At 39.7% G+C, this 20,402-nt stretch overlaps 1 long non-coding RNA gene across 1 annotated transcript in view; it reads right to left on the reverse strand.

Annotated features, from left to right (window-relative positions):
* Positions 1-2,511: 2,511 nt before the first annotated feature.
* The window catches only part of LOC134807558 (uncharacterized), a 91,229-nt gene continuing 73,338 nt past the window's right edge, over positions 2,512-20,402 (reverse strand). Inside the window, exon 4 of the long non-coding RNA XR_010148279.1 lies at positions 2,512-2,813. This is a non-coding gene — a long non-coding RNA (uncharacterized LOC134807558). The remainder of the gene's footprint in view (positions 2,814-20,402) is intronic.

Raw genomic sequence — 20,402 nt, forward strand, 5'->3', positions numbered from 1 at the left:
CAGTAATGTACATGTTATTTAAATAGTTTTAGAGTCTTTGTCTCATTTAATTTTTAAAAAATGATGGAAATTGTCATTTTGGAGTGTGTCTGTATGTGCTGTTTAAAAGAGACATATCTTGCCTGTGTATTAGAAGGCACAACCTGTTCTCTCCACTCCTCATTATGCATGCAAATGCAGGCAAGTTTCTTAACCTTTCTGTACATCAGTTTTCTCATACAATGGAAAATGGTATGTCAGTTAGAATGACTTTGCTACACATAGTAAAGCGTCTCCCACAGAAAGATTAAACAATGAGAATGTTTATACTCTTGCACAAAAATTCAGTGATAGGTGGTACTTCAGTGTATCTGCTTTGTCCTCATGCTGGCTCCTCTTCTGACCCCACAGTTACTCCTTTTCAGGCATCCTGTGCAGGTACAACCATGAACAGCAGCAGAAGGCCTGTCTCTTTCCAGGGTATTTGTTAAAGAATAAAGAAACCTTTCTCAGAAACTTCTCAGCAACCTTCTCATCACCTTTCATTGGCTAGAATCTTATCTGTTGTTATGTCCAAGAATTTCCTTTCAAGGGCAATTGCAAAACAATGACCTTTCAGAATTACCCCTATTGCTGAAGGATGGAGACATGGAGACATAAGTTTTGTTTGGGAAGTAAACACTAAAAAAAAAAAAAAAAGCGCTATCAGCAAGAAAAAAATGAAGAAAAATAGCTGTTATATGTTATATAGGCACCCAACAATGTCTGTTACAAATGAGGATAGTATAATCATACATTTCCCACAGAGTTGATGTAAGCACAATATGTGAAAGTTCCTAAAAAAAATCTGGCCCAAAGAAGACACTTCATGAATATTATTCTTACTTCCACTTTTCCTTTCTTTGTCTCTTTTCCTCTAATTTCAGTCTGCCTTCTTTCTCTCTCCTCCATTTATTGGCTTAAAGGATTGAAACCACAGTATGTTAACCAGCAGCCTGGGAAAAGTCCCATGGTGCTCACCTCCACCCCTGTGCTGACAAACTGTGGGTTACCCTCAAAAACCACAAGGCTAATGTCCAACTGCCTTCAGGGCACTCCCTGAAGCTTGGAGAACATTTAAATAGCATAGAAGATCTAATTAGCAGCAGCCTAGTCCTCATGAGCATTCTTTACACCACCATCCAATTACCCATCCTGTGCAGTCATTTTGGGTGCAGGTTTTGGTAACAGAAGCTTTTCCATATTTAGTCATCATGATAATTTATGCTTAAATATTTTGTAGGTTTGTTGTATGATTAAAGTGACTACAAACACAGATAGTTCAGTTTCAAATGAAAGCCCTGTAATTCATATGCACACACATAGTTTTGTGGAAAGGCATGGTTAATATTGTACATATAGTCATTTAAAATGCTAAGTGTATCAAATGACAGCAAAGTAAAGAATCTTCTTATTTCCCTTTTCCTGGTGGCTTTCTGTAAACTGACTTCATAGGTTTTGGAGGTTGGTTTTGCTAAAATAATAATAACAAATAATAGTTAACACTTATTGAAAGCTCACCAGAAGCCAAACACTTTTCTGTGTGCTTTACATTTACTAACTAATATAATTTAATTTAAATATATTTACTTAACTGGAATGAAGAAACTGAGACACCAAGATTAAGTAACTTACTCAGGATCAAGCAATCTTACTCCTAAGCCTACTCTCTTAACTATGTTGTAATGAAAACCCCACTGTTTAAGAAAGCTGGAGTAGGTTTGCTAATATTTGCAACATAAAATGGACTAAATGATGGTCTGAAAAAGGGTTACCCAGTTTCCCTTTTCCTCCTCTGCTCCTTACACCTGGAAAATATTTAGTATCCACCACCCCATCATAGGCTCCTCTGTCTATCCTTCTCTTGCCCCTAGTTCAATTTGTCATGTTAAAAAAAAATTGAGATACACACACACCAAGTACTGTCCCACTCTGTAGCATCTATCCTGGAGAGAACAAAGCCTTTGAGGTGACCACTAGGGAAGCTATGTTACAGGAGATTTACATCTCAAGGACAGCTAGAAAGGCACATTCACCCTACTTTTCCCAACCAGAAATGAGCTGATTTAATATTTGGCCATACTAATTTTGTGAAGATAGATGCATAGTATGGGATGAAGAGATCCTAGACTCTATTCCCACCTCCACCATCACTCCAATGTCACAACATTACTTCTGCCATTTTTTCCAACCTAGAATGTTTTCCTGCCTCCTCTCCATTCATGCCCTTCCTTTACTTTCAAATTACTTATTTTTTTATTATGGCACAGTATTTAATTTCTCCAGGAAAATTGAAAAGATGAACCTAAATATTGTATTGCATTAAGGAATAGGGAAGAAGCAGAACTTCAAGAGCCCCTGTGAGGTTCATATCACCCTGCTCACTGATGTCTACAATTACAGGCAATCTCAAGTAACAAAATCATGTGCTACCGTATTACCCAACTCTAGTCCCCCAGCCCTATGTTATCACATCTTGCTTCACTCACTTACCTAAAGCAAGCAATGTTCTAAACAGTTCTGGGTAGCAACCAATTTTTTTAAAGTAGTCATCTCAATAAAATGTAAAAGAATTGCCTGTTACATACTTAAAAGACACTACTGAACTCTTGGATGTAGGTGAATAGGTTTGTAGTTGCTAATTAGAACTAAGTTGCTCTGCAGAAGAAAGGCTGGTTGAGGGGCTAGGAGAGGGTGTTGTAGATTCCAGCACAAGGAAAACAAGAACAAAAAAATTAGATGATGCCCAGAGGAAGAGCAGAGATGCATTCCATTTTGACTTCAGGATTGGAGAGCTGAAAAAGAGGAATAATAGTGGAATGAGCCATGCAATGCTAATTGCCCTTATCCCTTACAAAATATTCAGTAAAATGAATATTGCTGGCTATAGTAGTTTTTTTTGAGACAGAGTCTCACTCTGTCGCCCAGGCTGGAGTTCACGGCACAATCTTGGCTCACTGCAACCTCTGCCTTCGGAGTTCAAGCAATTCTCCTGCCTCAGCCTCCTGAGTAGCTGGGATTACAGGCACACACCACCACGCCTGGCTAATTTTTGTATTTTTAGTAGAAACAGGGCTTCACCATGTTGGTCAGGCTGGTCTCAAACTCCTGACCTCGTGATCCACCCACCTCAGCCTCCCAAAGTGCTCATAGGTGTGAGCCACTGCACCCGGTCTTATTGTCTGGATAGTAAGAAATATTCTTTAAGATGACTGCAAAGAATTGTTGATACCTGCTTTCAAGCCAAAACAGGGTGAAAACAGAGATACTTCTCAGGAACAGATGACTTATTATTACATGTATTATAATAAAAATAATACTTTAATCTCCTTGAGATCTCTTTGAAGATCTGTCTTTAATTCCTTACTTGGCTTTCATTTCCTTCTACCTCCACTGCACCTTTATTCTCTTTTTTATTTTAAAATATTTCATTGATGAATACAAATTATATATTATTCAAGTTGTACATCATGGTTTGATATACATAGTGTTCTGATTACCAGTTACATTAACTGACACATCCATTAGTTACCGTGTGTGTGTGTGTGTGTGTGTGTGTGTGTGTGTGTGTGGTGACATTAAAATCTGCACTCAGTAAACAATATAATATTATCACACTTAAAGGCTATTTATTTGTAACACCTGTCCCCCAAAAACATGCATGCATGCACACCCACACAAAATGTGATCCTGAGCTTCTTGAGGACAAGAACACTTATTAATTTGATTGTTCCCAGTCCCCAGCATTTCACCTAGAACAGAATAGATACTCAATGTATGTTTACTCAAAAATATGAAAAAAAACCAGAACTTAAATAACTTTATACAAAGGACTTCCACAACCAGATAGAGAAAAATAAACTTTTATCTTATTAAAGCTGATGTGGTTTTGCTGTGTCCCCACCCAAATCTCACCTTGACTTGTAATAATTCCCACCTGTCAAGGGTGGGCCAGGTGGAGATAATTGAATCATGGGGGTGATTACCCCCATACTGTTCTTGTAGTAGTGAATATGTCTCACAAGACATGATGGTTTTATAAATGGGAGTTCCCCTGCACAAGCCCTCTCCTGCCTGCTGCCGTGTAAGACATGACTTTGCTCTTCTTTTGCCTTTTGTCGTGATTGTGAGGCCTCCTAACTATGCTGAATTGTGAGTCCATTAAACCTCTTTCATTTATAAATTATACAGTCTCAGGTATGTCTTTAGTAGCAGCATGAGAACAGACTAATAAAAAGCTATTCTATTTTAGAGTTTCTCAGTTATAGCAGCTTAGTCTTTACTAAGAGTAGAATATCACAGTCCATCAGAAAACTATTTTTTACTGAGGCCAGACATCTTGAGGTCTAAAACATTCAGATTTATGCTGCTGGGGAGAGAGTAAAGAAACCATGGTAGAGGTATCCAGAGCAGTAGGTGCCTCATCACTGACATGGTTATAATTGCTTAGCCACTCATTCTTGCTGTGAGTATTCTTCAGTCAACACTGCCAGTTTCCTGGGGTCTCTGAAAAGTGCATCCTCAGTCATTTCAACTCAAAGAAGTTTGGATGCCTCCTGTGTTAGATGTGGCTGGTACTACATCAAACAACAGTGATAAAGAATGTTTCAGAAGGATATAGTCTAACCAGCTCTTAGTATTTCTGAGGAAGGACAGGAAAAAAGGAAAGGTTATTCCAGCCATTATTGTGATTGCTCACAGATTTTCCATTTACTATACAAATTTTAATGTGAGCCTATTATATAAAATCAAATTAAAGCAGGAAACACATAATCTGAACAATTCTTTGTCAGCTCCAGAAAGGGCTTATACAAGAATACTAAAGAAAGAAGTAAACAGAGTGTTAGTTGTTATTTAAAAATTACCAGAAAACCAGGTGTAATAAGACCCTGAAAAGCTTTTGATGACACCTTGACATGGCTTGGCAGCCCTTCTTCTCAAGTCCCAGAGGAACAAAGTGATTTTGTGTAAAAAGATTAGAAAAGATTAGTCAGAGGCAACAGCAATATAGGGTGTTTTGTAAACACCATGTATCATTCCAATTCAAAGGAACACAGATAGGAAAGGTAGGATAGGATTTACAAGGTCATCTTCCATTGAATTCAGAGTTTTTCTAGAAGACTATGAAAAGTTCTGCTGCTTTAAGATGGAAGCTGATAACTGAGGGAGGAGACTTATGAAAACAATATTGATAATAATAACAATTTCTAATGCTTATAAATTTGTGTAATGTTCGCATTATTTCTTCCTTAAATGTTTGTGAGAATTCACCAGGGAAACCATTTGACCCTGTAATAGTTTGTGGGAGGGTTTTACAATTTCTAATATAATTTCCTCAACAGATACAAGGCTATTCAAACTTTCTATTTCTTGTCAGATTTGTTCATTTGTGTTTCTCAAGGAGTTTGTTCAAAGTCATTGAATTTATTGGTGTAACACTGATGGCAATATTCCCTTTTCTTGCTTTAATGTCTGTAGCATCTCTAGCAATTCCTCTCTTTCACTTTTTTTTGTTTGTTTTTGTTTTTGTTTGAGATGGAGTCTCGCTCTGTTGCCCAGGCTGGAGTGCAGTGGTGCTATCTTGGCTCACTGCAGCTTCCACCTCCTGGGTTCAAGCGATTCTCCTGCCTCAGCCTCCTGTGTAGCTGGGATTACAGGTGCCTGCCACCACGCCCGGCTAATTTTTTGTATTTTTAGTAGAGACCAGGTTTCACCATGTCGCCCAGGCTGGTCTCTAACTCCTGAGTTCAGGCAATCCACCGTCCTAGGTCTCCCAAAATGCTAGGACTACAGGCACGAGCCACCGTGGCCGGCCTAATTTTTGTATTTTTAATAGAGACAGAGTTTCACCATGTTGCCAGGCTGGTCTCAAACTCCTGACCTCAGTTGATCTGCCCACCTCGACCTCCCAAAGCTCACATCTGGGATTACAGATGTGAGCCACTACACCTGGCCTTTTTCACTTTTGATGTTGAGATTTTATGTTTTCTCTCTTTTTTCACAACCATAATTTTTAAACAAATTTATTTTTCTAATTAACCAACTCTTGGCTTTGTTGGCTCTCTTCATTTTTCTATTTCATTGACTTCTGCTCTTTATTATTTATTTCCTTCTACCTATTTTGTGTTTAATTTGCCTTTTCTTTTAGTAGCTCCTTAAGGTAGAAGATGAGAGCATTGATTTTAAGCCATTTTTTATCCTAATACAAGCATTTAAAGCTATAAATCTCCCTTTAAGCACTGCCTTACTACATCTGGCAAATTCTGACATGTTGTATTTTAACTATAATTGAGTTCAAAATATTTTCTCTTTTTCCTTGTGATTCCTTCTTTGAAATGTGTTGTTAAATGTACAACTATTTGGGGATTTTTCGAGATATCTTTATGTTATTGTTTTCTATTGTGTTCCAAGAACATACTCTGTGTAAATTCTGTATTTTGAACTCTATTGAGACTTCTTTTCATAGTTCTGCACGTGTTCTATCTTGGTAAATATTCTAAGTGCATTTGAAAAGAATAAGTATTCTGCAGTTGTTTGGGGTAGTGTTCTATAAATGTCAATTAAATTAAGATGATTGATAGGGTGATTCAGATTTTCTATATTCTTTCTAAATTGTTATTTACACTATCAATTACTGAGAGAAAAATAAATTAAGATCTCCAACTATAATTCTGGGTTTTTCTATTTCTTTATTTCTATCCTTTTTTTTTTTTTTTTTCAAGATGGAATTTCACTCTTGTTGCCCAGGCTGGAGTGCAATGATGTGATCTCGGCACACTGCAACCTCCACCTCCCAGGTTAAAGTGATTCTCCCGCCTGAGCCCCCCAGGTAGCTGGGATTACAGGCACCCGCCACCATGCCCAGCTAATTTTGGTATTTTTAGTAGAGATAGCGTTTCGCCATGTTAGCCAGGCTGGTCTTGAATTTCTGACCTCAGGAGATCTGCCTGCCTTGGCCTCCCAAAGTGCTGGGATTACAGGCATGAGCCACTGTGACCTATTTCTATCCATTTTTGCTTAATATATTTTGAACTTCATACACATTTAGAACTATTTTCTTCTTGATGACTTTCCCTTCTATCTTTATAAAATGTCCTTTTACTTGGTAATACCTCTTGCTTGAAAGTATATTTTATCTGATTAATACAGACACATCAGTTTTCTGTCTTTAAGTTCACTTCAAAATCTTTACTTCTGCAGTATTCAACCTATGTTAAGCCCATCTAATAATTGTTTCATTCAGACATTCTATTTTTCAGTTCTAGAATTTCTATTTTGTTCTTTTTAGGAATTTGTCATTTCTCTTCTGAAATACCCAATCTTTGCACCCATTATATCCATTTCCCCACAACTTTTAAAAATATATATGCAATAGCTGTTTTAAGGTCCTATTAATTTCAATAACTGTGGATTCTATGGGTCTGTTTCTATTGACTAACTTTTCTTTTGATTATAGATCCTATTTTCTTGTTTCTTAGCATGCTTCATAATTTTTTATTATATTCCAGATATTGTGTATAAAAGAACAGTGGTGGCTGAAGTATAACATTTAGATTTGTTTTAATTATTTCCCCCCAGAGAGTGAAGTCTTTTTCTCTATCTGGTAATTGGGGTGAGAAATGATCATTCATATTTCTTTTAGAGTCCAGTAGATCTGAGTCTGGGTTTCAGTTTTAATTAAATTGAAACTACATGTGATTAGCCCAGCTCTCAACTTCCTAGGTCATAGCCCTTCTATGTTTTCAGTAGCTGAACTGGGAGAAGCTTGGTTACAGTCTCATATATTTTTGGTTCATCTTTGGATTCATCTCCAGGAAAAGACCTGAAATTCAAACACCACAGGAATGCAGACGACTAAGCAATTTCTCTCTTCTTACCAGCCCTTCCTCCACTGTAACTTTCTCAGCAAAATTCATGGTTGGGGAGGGTTTAGGGAAGAAATGCTGAACCCAATAATCTGCTCTGGCTTTGGGGGCTTTTTCCAGACTCTTAATTTATCTTGACAGTCCTACTTGGTCCAAAGCCCACCTTATTTCCCCTTCACCCTGTCAAGTTTCTCTATCAGACCTACCTACCCATAACCAGACCAGGAAGCTGCCCCAGGCTTAAAGCTGCCTTGGCTCTCTGCTCACTTATAAAGGGCTCTTTCTCTCTGGAATTCAGTTAATCAAGGCTTCCTTGTGTGAATACCACCCCTGGCTAGCCCCATAGAAAATACTTTTATTTTTAGTTTTTTGTTTTTGGGGTTTTTTTTCTGTTTCTATGAGAAAGAAGGTCTTTTGTGTTCTTCTCCATCCTCCCCCAAAGCAGACACCCCCACAAAGCCTGAGTTCTTAACCATTATTTTGAACCATTATTTTTAATGTTCAAAAAAAAAATTAGAAATGGAAAATCAAATGCGTGCTAGACAGTAAAAGGAATATAATATATTTTTATAGGTAATATTACTTCAAGCATGAACAAAAACTATTTTATTTTAATTTAATAATTCTAAATGTCCTTTTGCCTACCTAACATGTATCTATTCTACTATGCAGAGCAATTCCATCCACAGCCTTCCACGGCTCTGCAGAGTCATTATCTTTCTGCAATATTCTAACCACATTTAAATAGGTTAACTTGTACATGATACTAACCTGCTTTTTATATAGAAAAATATTTTTATATAAATTTCATACTGGTTTAAATTTTTATCCAATTAAGATTCTGATAATGAACTTCAATAAAAGCCTTTGGCATAGTATTAGAGACTGGCAATTTTTACATGAAAATCACTTTTTTTTTTTTTTTAAAGAGATGAGCTCTCACTGTGATGCCCAAGTTAGAGTGCAATGGTGCAATCACAGATCACTCAGCCTCAACCTCCTGGGCTCCAGCGATCCTCCCACTTCAGCCCACCGAGTAGCTGGGATTACAGGTGCATGCCATCATGGCTGGCTAGTTTTTCTCTTTTTTGTAGAGACAGGATTTCGCCATGTTCCCCAGGCTGGTCTCAAACTCCTAAGCTCAAGCAGTCTGTCTGCCTCAGCCTCCCAAAGTGCTGGGATTATAGGTGTGAGCCACTGTGCCCAGCTGAAAATCACCATTCTTATATCTTTATAGCCACCTATCTTCTTCCGAAGGTGTATCAGTCTACTACGGCTGCCATACAAAACATCACACACTTAGTGGCTTAAACACGAATTTATTTCCTCAAAGTTCTGGAGGCTAGAAGTCCAAGATCAAGGTTCTGGCTGATCTGGTTTCTGGTGGAGGCTCTCTTCCTGGCCTGCAGACGGCCACCTTCTCACTGTGTCCTCACATGCCCTTTCCTTGGTGTGTGTGCACAGAGAGAGAACAAACTGTCTGGTGTCTCTCTTTTTTTTTTTTTTTTAGACAGAGTCTCGCTCTGTCGCCCAGGCTGGAGTGCAGTGGCGTGATCTCAGCTCACTGCAAGCTCTGCCTCCCGGTTTCACGCCATTCTCCTGCCCCAGCCTCCCGAGTAGCTGGGACTACAGGCGCCCATCACCGCTCCTGGCTAATTTTTTTTGTATTTTTAGTAGAGACAGGGTTTCACCGTGTTAGCCAGGATGGTCTCGATCTCCTGACCTCATGATCCTCCCACCTCAGCCTCCCAAAGTGCTGGGGGTGTCTCTTCTTAAAAGGACAAAAATCCTATATGATCAGGACCCACCCTTATGACTTTATTTAACCTTAATTACTTCCTTAAAGTCTCCAACTCCAAATTCAGCCTCACTGAGGTTTAGGGCTTCAAAATAACAATTTTGAGGAGACAAAAATATTTATCCCATAACAAAATGTTTTCCATAAATGCTGTACTAATTTACATTCCCACCAGCAGTGTATAAATGTTCCTTTTTCATCACCCCCATGCCAACATCTATTGTTTTTTGACCTTTTAATAACGGCCATTCTTGCAGGGGTAAGGTAGTATCTCATTGTAGTTTTAATTTTCATTTCTCTGATGATTAGTGATGTTAAGCACTTTTTCATATGTTTGTTGGCCCTTTTGTATGTATTCGTCTAAGAAATGTCTATTCATGTCATTTGCCCAGTTTTTGTTGGGATTATTTTTTTTTTCTTGCTGATTTGTTTGAGTTCCTTGTAGATTCTGGATATTAGTCTTTTGTTGGATGAATAGTTTGCAAATATTTTCTCCCATTCTGTTGATTGTCTGTTTACTCTGAGGATTGTTTCTTTTACTGTGCAGAAGCTTTTTAGTTTAATTAGGTCTCATTTATTTATTTTGGTTTTAGTTGCATTTGCTTATAGGAGTTTAGTCATGAATTCTTTGCTTAGGCCAATGTCCAGGAGAGTTCTTCCTAGGTTATCTTCTAGAATTTTTATGGTTTCAGGTCTTACATCTAAGTCTTTGATCCATCCTGAGTTGATTTTTTGTATAAGGTGAGAGATAGGAACCCAAAGTTTTATTCTTCTGCATATGACTATTGAGTTTTCCCAGCACCATTTATTAAATTGGGTGTCCTCTCCCAAATTTATGTTTCTGTATGTTTTGTTGAAGATCAGTTGGTTGTTAAGTATTTGGCCTTATTTCTGGGTTCTCTATTCTGTTCCACTGGTCTATGTATCTACTTTTATACCAGTACCATGCTGTTTTGGTAACTATTGCTTGATAGTATGCTTGAAGTCTGATAATGTGATACCTCCAGATTTGTTCTTTTTGCCTAGGATTGCTTTGGCTATTCAGGCTCTTTTTTGGTTCCATATGAAATTCAGAATTTTTAGAGATGAGATCTAGATACTGCTCTTTTTAAAGCTCCCCAGGGGATTCTAATGTGTGGTCAAAGTTGAGAACCACTAAATTAAATAAAGCTATGACAGATTGGAAGTATAACCTTTATAGACTCATGGTTTCATGAGATCTAGGCAAATTCAAAGCAACAGCATCCAACAGGAAAATAAAACTGAAACTAATATAAATCTTTACTCACAGAAAGGAATGAAACTGAGTGAGTAAATCCAGCACCTTCAACTCCAATATCCAGGTTCTCATATTGGGACTTACTCGGCAAACAACTTGACCCATGGAGAATGAAGAAAAGTAGGGAGGGCAGGCAATGGCCCACCTGAGAGTGGCATGGAGCCAAAGAAACCCTCACCGCCAGCAAGGGAAGCAGTGAGTGATTGTGCAACCCCACCTGGGAAACCACACTCTCTCATGGGTCTTTGTAACCCACAGATAAGGAGATCCTCCCATGAGCCCACACCACCAGGGCCTTGGGTCCAATACACAGAGCAGTGTGGAGTCTTGGCAGAGCATCTGCTCAGGCACACACAGAACTGTGTGGAGTCTCGGCAGAGCATCTGCTCAGGCACATACAGGGACCCATGAGTTTTACATACTCTGGTCCCAGGATACCCAGCAAGGTGGGAAATCCATCCATACATATCCCTAGGAAGGGGGGCTGAATCCAGGGAGCCAAGCAGCATCATTCTGCAGGCACCACTTCCACAGCACCTCACAAGTTAAGACCCACTGGCTTGGAATTCCAGCCAGCCAACAGCAACAGGCTGGAATCTGCCTGAGATAGGTCCAAGTAACCAGGGGGATAGGTGGCAACCATCTCTGCAGTTCAGTAGACTTAGCCATTCCAGCCTGCTGGCTCTGGAGAATACAAATGGTCCAGAGAAAGACGGGTCCCCTACAACATACCACAGCCACTTTGCCAGATCATGGCCAGACTGTTTCTTTAAGTGCAGCCTCAATCCAGTCCTCCTCACTGGGTGGGACCTCCCTGCAGGGGCTTCAGCCACTCCAGCCAGGGTCTATGGGAAGAATTCTGATCTCTCCCTGGGATGGAGCTCCAGGGGGAGGGGCAGCCACCATCTCTGCAGTTTGGTCACCTCAGCCATTCCAGCCTGCTGGCTTTGGAGAATACAAATGGTCTTGATAAGGAAGGATCCACCTCCAACACAGAACACCTGCTCTACCAAAAAGCAGCAATACTGATTCTTTAAGTGGGTCCCTGATTCTATATCCTCCTAACTGGGTGAGACCTCCCAACAGGGGTCTCCAGAACACCTCCTACAGGTGCATTCAGGCCAGCAACAGGTCAGTATCCCCCTGGGACAGAGCTTCCAGAGGAAGGAGCTGGCTGCCATCTTTGCTGTTCTGCAGCCTTCACTGGTGAAACCTCCAGGTATGGGGAAATCCAAGGCAACTAGGGTCTGGAACAGACCCCCAGCAAACTGTAGCAGCCTTGCAGTAGAGCGGCCTGTTAAAAGAGAAAAACAAACAGAAAACAACAACAACATCAACAAAAAAGACCCCACAAAACCCTCATTCAAAGGTCAGCAACCTCAAAGATCGAAGGTAGATAAGCCAACAAAGATGAAAAAGAATCAATACAAAAACACTGAAAACTCAAAAAGCCAGAGTGCCTCTTCTCTTCCAAACGACTGCAACACCTCACCAGCAAAGACACTAAACTGGGCTGAGGCTGAGATGGTTGAATTAACAGAAAACACACTGAAGTGCACAGACCAGTGATGCTATGAAGCAACTACATAAATAACTCTGAAAAATAACAGCTAGCATCATGATGACAGGATCAAATTCACATAACGAGACTAAACTTAAATGTAAATGGGCTAAATGCCCCAGTTAAAAAGCACGGAATAGCAAGCTGGATAGTCAAGACCCATTGATACGCTGTCTTTAAGAGACCCATCACATGTGCAAAGACATACATAGGCTCAAAATAAAGGGATGGAGGAAAATTTACCAAGCAAATGGAAAACAGAAAAAAGCAAGGGTTGTAATCTTGGTGTCTGACAAAACAGGCTTTAAACCAACAAAGATGAAAAAAGACAAAGAAAGGCGTCACATAATGGTAAAGGGTTCAATTCAACAAGAAGAGCTAACTATCCTAAATATATATGCACCCAATACAGGAGCACCCAGATTCATAAAGCAAGTTCTTAGAGACCTACAAAGAGACTTACTTAGACTCCCACACAATAATAGTGGAAGACTTTAACACCCCACTGCCAATATTAGACAGATCATTAAGACAGAAAATTAACAAAGATATTTGGGACCTAAACTCAGCTCTGGATCAAGTGGACCTGATAGATATCTGCAGAACTCTGCACCTCAAAACAACAGAATATACATTCTTCTCATCGCCACATGGCACTTACTCTATAATTGATCACATAGTCGGAAGTAAAACACTCCTCAGCAAATGCAAAAGAACTGAAATCTTAACAGTCCCAGACAGCACAATCAAATTAGAACTCAAGATTAAGAAATCCACTCAAAACCACACAACTACATGGAAATTGAGCAACCTGCTCCTGAATGACTCCTGGGTAAATAATGAAATTAAGGCAGAAGTCAAGAAGTTCTTTGAAATGAATTAGAACAAACAGACAGCATACCAGAATCTGTGGGATGCAGCTAGAGCAGTGTTAAGAGGGAAATTTATAGCACTAAATGCTCACATCCAAAACCTAGAAAGATCTAAAATCGACACACTAACATCAAAATTAAAAGAACTAGAGAACCAAGAGCAAACAAACCCCAAAGCTAGCAGAAGACAAGAAATAACCAAGATCAGAGCTAAACTGAAGGAGATAGAGACACGAAAAACCATTCAAAGAAATCAACAAATCCAGGAGCTCGTTTTTTGAAAAAAATAATAAAATAGATAGACTGCTAGCTAGATTAATAAAGAAGAAAAGAGAGAAGAATCAAATAAATACAATCAGAAATGATAAGGGGGATATCACCACTGACCCCACAGAAATACAAACAACTATCAGAGAATACTAGAAACACCTCTATGCAGATAAACTAGAAAATCTAGAAGAAATGGACACATTCTTGGACACATACACCCTCCCAAGACTGAACTGGGAAGAAATTGAATCACTGAATAGACCAATAATTAGTTCTGAAATTTTGGCAGTAATAAATAGCCTACCAACCAAAAAAAAAGCCCAGGACCACACAGATTCACAGCTGAATTCTACCAGAGGTACAAGGAAGAGCTGGTATGATTTCTGCTGAAAGTATTGCCAAAAATTGAAAAGGAGAGACTCTTCCTTAACTCATTCTATGAGACCAGCATCATCCTGATACCAAAATCTGGCAGAGATACAACAAAAAACCAAAACTTCAGGCCAATATCCTTGATGAACATCAGTGCAAAAATCATCAATAAAATACTGGCAAAACAATTCCAGCAGCACATCAAAAAGCTTACCCACCACAATCAAGTTGGCTTCATCCCCAGGATACAAGGTTGGTTCAACATATGCAAATCAATAAATGTGATTCATCACATAAACAGAACTAAAGACAAAAACCACATGATTATCTCAATAGATGCAGAAAAAGCTTTCAATAAAATTCAACATCCATTCATGTTAAAAATTCTCAATAAACAAAGTATTGAAGGAACATACCTGTACCTCAAAATATTAAGAGCCATACATGACAAACCCACAGCTAATATCATACTGAATGGGAAAAAGCTGGAAACATTCCCCTTGAAATCTGGCATAAGACAAGGATACCCTCAACACTGCTATTCAACATAGTATTGGAAGCTCTGGCCAGAGCAATCCGGCAAGATAAAGAAATAAAGGGCATCCAAATAGGAATAGAGGAACTCAAACTAAACCTGTTTGTTGATGACATGATCCTATATCTAGAAAACTCCATTGTCTCAGCCCAAAAGTTTCTTAATCTGATGAGTAACTTCAGCGAAATCTCAGGATACAAAATCAGTGTGCAAAAATCACTAGCATTCCTATACACCAACAATAAGCAAACAGAAAGCCAAATCATGAATGAACTCTCATTCACAATTGCTAGAAAAAGAATAAAATACCTAGGAATACAGCTAACAAGGGAAGTGAAGGACCTCTTCAAGCACTACAAACCACTACTCAAAGAAATCAGAGAGGACACACACAAATGGAGAAACATTCCATCCTCATGGATAGGAAGAATCAATGTTGTGAAAATGGCCATACTCCCCAAAGTAATGTATAGATTCAGTGCTATTCCCATTAAACTACCATTGACATTCTTCACAGAATTAGGAAAAACTATTTTAAAATTCATATGGAACCAACAAGGAGCCTGAGTAACGAAGACAATCCTAAGCAAAAATAATAAAGCTGGAGGCATCATGCGACCAAACTTCAAACTATACTACAAGGATACGAAACAGCATGGTACTCATACAAGAACAGACATATAGACCAATAGAACAGAGTGAAAAACACAGAAAGAGGGGCTGCAGTGGCTCACGCCTATAATCGCAGCACTTTGGGAGGTCGAGATGGGCAGATCACTTGAGGTCAGGAGTTTGAGACCAGCCTGGCTAACATTGTAAAATACGGTCTCTAGTAAAAATACAAAAATTAGCCAGGCATGGTGGCAGGTGCCTATAATCCCAGCTACTCAGGAGGCTGAGGCAGGAGAATCATCTGAACCCAGTGGGCAGAGGTTGCAGTGAGCCGAGATAATGCCACTGTACTCCAGCCTCGGCTACAGAGTGAAATTCTGTCAAAAAAAAAAAAAAAAAAAAACTCAGAAATAAGATTGCACACTTCAACCATCAGATCTTCAACAAATCTGACAAAAACAAGCAAAGGGGAAAGGACCTCCTATTTAGTAAATGGTGCTGGGAGAGCTGGCTAGCCATATGCAGAAAACTGAAACTAGAGACCTTCCTTATACCATACAAAAAATTAACTCAAGATGGATTAAAGACTTAAATGTAAAACCCAAAACTATAAAAACCCTAGAAGAAAATCTAGGCAATACCATTCAGGACATAGGCACAGGCAAAGATTTCATGACAAGGATGCCAAAAGCAATTGCAACAAAAGCAAAAATTGATAAATGGGATCTATTAAACTAAAGAGCTTATATAGACATCCTATAGAATGGAAGAAAATTTTTGTAATCTATGCATCTGACAGAGGTCTAATATCCAGCATCTATAAAGGACTTAAACAAATTTACAAGAAAAAAAAACCATTAAAAACTGAGCAAAGGACATGAACAGACACTTCTCAAAAAACATACATGAGGCCAAAAAACATAAGAGTTCAACATCACTGATCATTAGAAAAATGCAAATCAAAACCACAATGACATACCATGTCACTCCAGTCAGAATGGCTATTACTATTATTATTATTATTATTTTTGAGGCAGAGTCTTGCTTTGTTGCCCAGGCTGGAGTTCAGTGGCATGATCTTGGCTCACTGCAACCTCCACCTCCCAGATTCAAGCAATTCTCGTGCCTCAGCAACCCAAGTAGCTGGGATTACAGACGTGCACTACCACGCTCAGCTGATTTTTGTATTTTTAGTAGAGACGGGGTTCTTCCATGCTGGCCAGGCTGGTCTCCAACTCCTGACCTCGTGTGATCTGCTCATCTTGGCCTCCCAAAATGTTGGGATTACAGGTGTGAGCCACTGCTCCTGGCCCAGAATGGCTATTATCAAGAAGTCAAAAGACAACAGATACCGGCAAGGTTGTGGAGGAAAAGGAACACTTTTACACTGTTGGTGGGGGTGTAAATTAGTTTAACAATTGTGGAAGACAGTATGGCTATTCCTAAAAGACCTAGAAACAAAAACATCCAACCCAGCAATCTCATTACTGGGTATATACCCAAAGGAATAGAAATCGTTCTATTATAAAGTCACATGCACCCATATGTTCATTGCAGCACTATTCACAATAGCAAAGACATGGTCTCAACCTAAATGCCCATCAATGATAGACTGGATAAAGAATATGTGGTACATATACACCATGGAATACTATCTAGCCATAAAAAGGAACGAGATCATGTCCTTTGCAGGGACATGGATGGAGCTAGAAGCCATTATCCTTAGCAAACTAACACAGGAACAGAAAACCAAATACCACATGTTCTCACTTATAAGTGGGAGCTAAATGATGAGAACACACGGACACATGGGGAGAACAACACACATTGGGGTCTGTCGGAGGACATGGGGTTGGAGGAGGGAGAGGATCAGGAAGAATAGCTAGTGGATGTTGGGTTTAAATACCTACGTGATGAGATGATCTGTGCAGCAAACTACCGTGACACACGTTTACCTATGTAACAAACCTGCACATCCTATACATGTACTCCTGAACTTAAAAGTTGGAAATTTAAGAAAAAAAGTCTTTGTGACTAATGAAGGTTTTTTCTTCTATTTTTATTTTTGTCTATTTTTTGAGATGGAGCCTCACTCTGTCATCCGGGTTGGAGTGCAGTGGCACAATCTTGACACACTGTAACCTCTGTCTCCCAGGTTCAAGCAATTCTCCTGCCTCAGCCTCCCAAGTTGCTGGGAATACAGACACACACCACCACGCCTGGCTAATTTTTGTATTTTTTTAGTAGAGATGGGATTTTGCCCTGTTGGCCAGGCTGGTCTTGAACTCCTGACCTCAGGTGATCTGCCCACCTCAGCCTCCCAAAGTGCTGCAATTACAGGCGTGAGCCACTGTGCCTGGCCTCTTCTGTTTATTAACAAAGATTTGTTGAGTCTATGATGTGTTAGGCTTTATGGAAGATACTCAGAATCCAAAAATGTAGTAATTTGACCAAGTGGATTTACAGAAACAAAACGAAACATAAATGGAAACTTGGAGGCATCCAAGTTTCTAAAACTAATTAAGTGGCCTATACCTCCTGGCAAGTAGAATCTCTCAAATTGTGGGATACTCAGAGACTCATCTGCAGTCCCAAAGTCAAAGTTTGGTGGAAAGCATGGTGGTCTGTTTAAATAACACACTCCTCCCAGGGCCTAACAACACTGGTTGCCTCTGGGGAGGGAAAATGGGAGCAGAGGGATAAATAAATGTGGGGGTTTTTTCATCCATTCAAACAACATTGAGCAACTACTATGTGTCTGTAGCTCTTTGAGGTCTTAATAACTGTGTGGTCTTTGGCACTTTTAAACTTTTGGACCATAGTTTATAATTAATCCATCAAGGATAATGGGTGTTTAGTAATTATTAATTTATTTCCTTAATACTTGTAAATTTTAAATTGTAAATTGCTCCAAGTATAAAATTCAGGCCTTATTTATCTATAAAGGGTATAATGGAAAATTCAATTAGACTCCTCAAATAATCTGTGGATACTTGAGTATTTCTGAAAAAGATATTTCTTCTGAGATGGAAACCAGGTCCCTGACCCTGCAATTTGGTCTTTCGTCAGGGTCCTGCTCAAGGGTCATACATCAAGTCCACTCCAAAAGCAAAGGTTCCTGACATTTGTGGCACTGAGGGCTCCATGCAGCTCAGGTTTTACATTCACATACAGAGACTATCTCCTGCCAGGTCCCCTGCCTATCAAGCTTAGGCGATGAGCTGAAGGAGAGGGCCTCACGATACGTGGCAGCAGGCGTGTATTTTCTTAAATGCCAAGTCCCCACCAAAGCCTGAATGCAGTCTCCAGAGTTTAGCCAGCCCCTGATTCCTCCTTTGCACCACAGTCAAAAAGGGTACCCAGGTCCTTATGAGACTCAGAGGACCAGAGCCAATTGCAGCCAACATTACAGCTGGTGGACAGCACCCTACACCTCCTGGCAAGTAGAATCCCCCAAATTGTGGGATACTCAGAGACTCACCTGCAGTACCAAAGTCAAAGTTTGGTGGAGAGCATGGTGGTCTGTTGAAATAGTACACTCCTCCCAGGGCCTAATAACACCAGTTGCATCTGGGGAGGGAAAATGGGAGCAGAGGGATAAATGTGGGGTTTTTTCTTCCATTCAAACAACATTGGGTATCTACTATGTGCCTGTAGCTCTTTGAGGTTCTAGAGACACTGAATGAACAAAAAAAAATGCAAAAACATTTGCCCTCGTGGAGCTTATTTTCTATTGGGAACCAAGATGATAAATATCATACATTTTTAAATGTCAATGTTAATTATAAATGCTAAGTGATAAATGTCCATCATACAGCATTGCATTTACCTGTTTACTGATCTGTCTCTTTCACTACAATGGGAACAACTGGAGGGCAAGAATCAAACCTGTTCTTGACTCCAGGCCTTTGCACTTACTGTTCCCTTAGCCAGCACACTTGTCCCCAAGTGCAGCAATTACACAAAGCAGGGGGGAAATTTGTTAACTGGCAGAATAAATGAAGGCTATGCCTAAGCATGTGTTCCAACAAGTGTTTTCAGGAGCACTTGCATACATGTGCATACATGTGCACAAACAAGTGAAACGATGAGCTATGTGGGGATAGACGCAGAATAGCCCCCACAGTGGTCCCTCAAGAAAGATGAGATGCATCATGAAGGGGCTGTTCTGTGGGTGTGGGGGTTCAGGAACAGAGTGCAGACAGGCTTCTGCCCTGGCCCTCAATGTGGAAGGGTGAGAACAAGAGATGAGCACACAGCTTTAGTCTGAAAGCCTCTCTTGCTTCCTTTGTTTCCAGTGCCATGACTTAAGGAGTGAAGAGAGGGCATAGAGAACAAGCAGAGTGTGCAGGGCATATGCTGAGATAAGAAACTGGATCTGAAACAAGTTGAATACTTGCAGGTAGGAAGAAATGGATCGCACCAAACCAAGGTTGCTCTGGGTCTCCACATTCCCTCTGGTTCAAACCTCATTGTTAAGTCGGATTCCCATTCATCCTCCTCTTCCCTGTCCTGTTCCTGTTCTGAACATAGGCTTGAGGGTGACTTATGTTCCTCTCCCAGCTAAGCTCTCAGAGGACAGGAGTTGGGCTGGGAACTCACTCTGGACAGCAGAGCTCTCCAAAGATTTTATAGGAAGAACTACTTTTTATTTTCTCAGTCATTAAAAAAAAAAAACTCCAGTCATTTGTACATATTTTCAAAAAACATAGAAAATAATATTTTTAAAAAGTCATTCATAATGCTGGGTGCGGTGGCTCATGCCTGTAATCCCAGCCTCGGGAGGCCGAGGCAGGTGGATCATGAGGTCAGGAGATCAAGACCATCCTGGCCGACATGGTGAAACGCCCTCTCTACTAAAAATAGAAAAATTAGCCAGGCATGGTGGCACATGCCTGTAATCCCAGCTACTAGGGAGGCTGAGGCAAGAGAATTGCTTCAACCAGGGAATCAGAGGTTGCAGTGAGCCAAGATCACGCCACTGCACTCCAGCCTGGCAACAAAGGGAGACTCTGTCGCAAAAAAGAAAAAAGAAAAAAGAAAAAAAATCATTCATAATCTACCACCCAGGATTATCACTGTTAATATTTTAGTGTACTTCATTCAAGTTTTTGTTTTTACACAATTAAATTCATTTTAAATATATAATCTGCAATTCTGCTGTTTTTATGTAATATGCTGTTATGAGCTTTTTCTCATACTATTTTCAATTCTTCCAAA

Source organism: Pan troglodytes, chromosome 10 (assembly GCF_028858775.2).
Source record: "Pan troglodytes isolate AG18354 chromosome 10, NHGRI_mPanTro3-v2.0_pri, whole genome shotgun sequence".
NCBI classification, from domain to species: Eukaryota; Metazoa; Chordata; class Mammalia; order Primates; family Hominidae; genus Pan; species Pan troglodytes.